Source organism: Leptidea sinapis, chromosome 29, assembly GCF_905404315.1.
Source record: "Leptidea sinapis chromosome 29, ilLepSina1.1, whole genome shotgun sequence".
Taxonomy (NCBI): domain Eukaryota; kingdom Metazoa; phylum Arthropoda; class Insecta; order Lepidoptera; family Pieridae; genus Leptidea; species Leptidea sinapis.
The window spans coordinates 7,884,603-7,889,586 of record NC_066293.1 but is presented as its reverse complement, the minus strand read 5'-3'; positions in this window follow the sequence as shown (position 1 = coordinate 7,889,586).

The following is a 4,984-nucleotide window of genomic DNA, read 5'->3' as shown; positions in this document are numbered from 1 at the left end:
TGATATCCTACATTGGGAATGGAACGACCGATGTGTAGCGATATGTAGCGAGACATAAATATCATTGTAGCCAAATTTTATTAAAAAGCCTTTGACCCCTGAATTTTTTGAGCACGTTCTTCTCAGGTCTGAGGCATTCATTACCGAATTGATGGTAGTTTATGACTTTCAATAAGTGATTTCATAACCTATTTCAAATAAAAATATTTGAATTTGAAGGGCGCCGTATCTAGTGAAATTACTGCGCAAATGCGACTGAACATCTTATGACGCTCGGTGATGAGCGCAATTGCGAAGCCACACAGAGTTTTAGGTACTATCAAGAATGCTGAGCAGTTTTCTGAAGGTTTATCTTAAAAAATTGTTATGAGTAACTATAGACAGGTAGCATACACAATTAAAATAGATTTAACATTGTTTCTACATTAACTACAAACATCACGTGATGCACGAATATTGACTCATACTGAAATAATTATATCAATGACACTAATTAGAATACTGGGTTTATTTCAGAGCTTGAAAAAATAAATTAAGTAGGTATGTGGTTTTACAACACTTTTTAAAGTTTCAAATTTCTTACTTAAAGAAGTAAAACCTTTCATGAATTTACACATATTTTTTTTCTAGTTTTAGGCTAGAATTTGACCTAGAATAAGGATGGGGTATATACGGCCGTTCCCAATATTCAGTCTATCTCTTACTTATCTTACTAATCGTAACTACCGTTTACTTTTGTGTCCGTGCACGCTGTCTGTCAATGGGACGACGTATAGCTTACCAGTGATATAAAGTTTGTATGGAAATTGCAATTCACGCGTCCCAATATAAGGCGAAAAGAATGACTTCGGGTATATTGGGACAGCTTCAGATTATTGGCAGTTAATTACTGACAGTAGAAGGTAGTATTTTATCTCTATCTGTAGATTGTATATTGGGAACGGCCGTTAGAGTATATTCTTAGATTAACGCGAGTGTTACACATTTAAATAAAACACTTTTAAAGGATTAAAACGCGTGTTATTGTAACTGAGTCCCACTGAAAGCGAGATCTGGAAAGGTCTTGAAACGTCGGCTTAACTAAAATAATAATAAAAATATAACTATTACGCAAAAATCTATTGTAAAAACATAGTTACAAATACACGCGTTTCAATGCTTTAAATCTATAGAGTGAACTCAGTCTCTGCTCAGACTTTACTTAGCTGAGTGAAATCTTAGCATAATCTTTGATTTGTTTTTATAGTCATTTGACTGCAAAATTCAAGTTCGCGTTTAATCATACTCAGCAAAATTTTACGTAAGTGTAAGAGTCTAAGTACAATACTAATACTGATAATACTAGTCGCTATAAAACAACAAATAGACAGATATATAACCATTATATTTTAATATAGATAAAACAAAAGCAGAAATGATTATAGGTGATGTTGATTTGCAATTACATAGCCACTCACTAATAGCGGTTGGTATGTCATTTATGTGATTAGTTACTGCAAACGTGAAACACGATACTTTAAATATCATTATTAATCGTGTTGGCTGTATCTACATCTGGTAGGTAATGAGAAAAACAGAGTATGTAAATTTAATGATTAATATATAACTTACTTATCAGCCGAAAGACGTCGACTGCTGGAAAAAGGCCTCCTCCAAAGATCAACGTGACGATCGATCCTGCGCTTGGTGGTTCTCAATCAGCGAATACCGGCGATCATGACCAAATATCGGTCCATCTTGTGGGGGTCTAACACTGCATCTTCCAGTACGTGGTCGCTATTCGAGGTCTTTACTGCCCCAATGGCTATTTGTCTTTTGAGCTATGTGCCCTGCTCACTGCTACTTCAGTTTCGCAACCATCTGGGCTATTTCAAAGTCAAAGTCAAAAAATCTTTATTCACTGTAAAACTTTATAAGTTATTTAGTGCAAGTCAGGATGAAGTACAAAAGTTACAATAGCGTTCAAATGAGTATAACAATATTCATTAACAAAATTTAGAACATTAATTCCAACTATCTTTATCATTCAAATAATCTTTTACGCTATAATAGGCCTTAGATGTTAATTTATTTTTTACGATACATTTAAATTTTTTAATAGGTAATATTTTAATTTCATTTGGGAGTTTATTATAAAATATAACACAATCCACTTGAAATGATTTAGCTATTTTACGGAGCCTAGTAGATGGAATTGCGACTTTATGTTTGTTTCGAGTATTGACACTATGTACATCACTATTCTTTCAGTAACTTTGGTTCTCCTGTTTCTTTTCTCTAGCTTTCTCATCAGGCACATAGTTAGGGACCGCGTCTGCGTTCCGTATATCATCACTGGCAATACACACTCGTTAAAAACCTTCGTCTTCAGACACTGTGGTATTTGGGACGAGAAGATTTTATGGAGCTTAATATATAATTAATTTTGAATAACTAACCCTAAAATGTCCAGCTGCAAGGCTGTGTGCTCTCTCGTAGACTGTTTCTTCTGCATGTCAATGATATGTTGGACACCTCCAACATACATTGCTATGCAGATGACAGCATTGGTGATGCGGTATACACGTCGACCAGTGCAACAACACCAAAAGAAAACAAGTGTTCAACACATTTTTAACTTTTTTGTAATAACACAGTAGATATATCTATCATCTTTTATATTACAGTTCGTGAGATATTGCCGTAGACATTTCAGTAACATATCAGATGTTTTTAAGAAGAGTCTTGAGACCATTGCAAGGAACGTTACGAAATTTCAAACGTTTCTGTCAAAAGACGACGATACATGGATTTAACCACATTACGGCATCGCAGAGACATTGGATTGAGAGGTGAAGTCATCGATGATACATACTTACCTTAAATGTTACCTGACTGAACCGGGAATCTAACGCGCCACACGAGAAAATAATAATAATAATAATTTATTTCAGAACAAAAATCCATAATAATTGTTAGTAAAATGTCCTTAATTAATTATGTTAGAATAATTATAACTAAACAGGCTCATGAAGCCGCATTATTGCCTTTATAATCGGCGCATCGTAATGACCAGCAATATTTATTATAAAAAAATGGCTCTGTCGTAAATCCTATTACTCCACTGCTGATTATCTAAATGATCGGACAGCCTGGGACTCGATTGTGATTATTTTATAGCGATAGAAATGACTGTACAATATTGTATATTTTTATTGAAAAGAGCACAAAAAAAGAATGCTGATAGAGTTTCTTGCGCCGCTTCTTCTCTCTCAGAGCGCCATTTGTTTCCGAAGAGGTAGTAGTATCTAGAAGTCATTAGAAATGACATCAAAAATAATTCTAAAGAAATCAATTTTAAGAAAATAAATGCCTTTTAGTTTGCACAATGATGTTAGGGCTCTTCAGCAAAGACGCGGTTCTTTTGGGTTGGATGGCATGGAAGCCGTCCACCCTCGCATCCGCAAACATTGAAAAAAAAATACCCTGTAGCTTTATCATACCGATCGAAAGGCTTTATCATAAGGCTTATATTTTGTTGCATAACAAAGCATCATAAATAAAAGAAAAAATTCATTCAGAAAAATAAAAAGCTAACATTGCCTTAAGGATGTACAACTGATATTATCATGATAGATTCCAGGTTCATTCAAGTAAATATTTAAAAATCTATGAGCACATTTTAACTTGTTTTTTAATTGAATTTAAATAAAGCCTTCTTCTTGCCAAGTCGGAAACCACGAGACTTAGAGGAGAGTCGTGAAAGGTGACTCCTTTAATAAGAAACCAATAACTTCATATTTAGTTTTTTTAAAAATGGTATGCTAGTAATGAATTTTTAAAAAAAAAATACAGCCTGTATTATTGGACCAATGGACTCTCTGGCTGATCAATTTTAAAATTTGCAAATAAATGTATTACTAAAAATGAAACAAAATACCAAATTTTGTCCGTTATTATTTTTACACGAAAGAAAACTCACCTCCTATTTAAACTTATTGCTAGATATGTTATTTTTTTTGATATTCTGTCGAGAATAAATAATCCTGTAATGATATCAAATGCAGTAAGGTCATTAGAGAGACGTATAAACTTTTGCATTGAAGTCAACGGAAATCATTTTGAGCAATACTTATCTTTGCAAAGTTTATTCTTATCAGCAACAGAGACGGTTGGATCAATAATACAGGCTGTATTTTTTTTGAAATATCAATCGGGTTGATAACCATCAAAAGTTCAAGAAATTTAAAAAGTAAATATGCAGTTTCTTATAAATCGAGGCCATGACTCCTTTCACGACTTTTCTCTAAGTCGGAAACTACGAAGTTTCCGATTTGGCCTTTACCGCCCTTCTCAAAAAACCTGTCTAGTATGTTTACTGTAATAGACACGATACAGACGAAACAGCTATTTTTTAATTACTATAATCCGTATACTTACTAAAGTAAAACTAATAGAATTTGACACTAGTTTTTTGAAATAAAACTTCTTTAGGTGCGACTACGGGGTAACTGGACGACAATGCAACGGAAGTCCGTTATGGCAAGATGGCGTCACGTTTCTGTATCATCCGGTTTTTTTTCTTCGGCCATTATTAGGACCAGTGGGAGGCCCCTTTGCAGAGGAAGCCGGCTAGATTATGGGTACCACAACGTTATTTCTGCCGTGAAGCAGTAAGGTGTAAACATTACTGTGTTACGGTCTGAAGGGTGCTGTTTTTTGGGTTTTTCAAGAATCCTGAGCCGCACTGCATTGTAATGGGTAGGGCTTATCAATTACTACAACTGAACGTCCTGCTCATCTCGTCCTGTATTTTCATACTTATCATTAAAAAATGGTTCAAGCCCACACAGCCATTTTAGTAAATATTCAATAACGTTATATTTACCTTCAATTTCTGATTTCAACTATTTTATTTAATGTGTTAACCAGGATGCTATGGACTTCAATAACAGCGGCAGCATTCTGGGGAGCCATGGATGTATCATTGGGTCAGTGGCAGAGA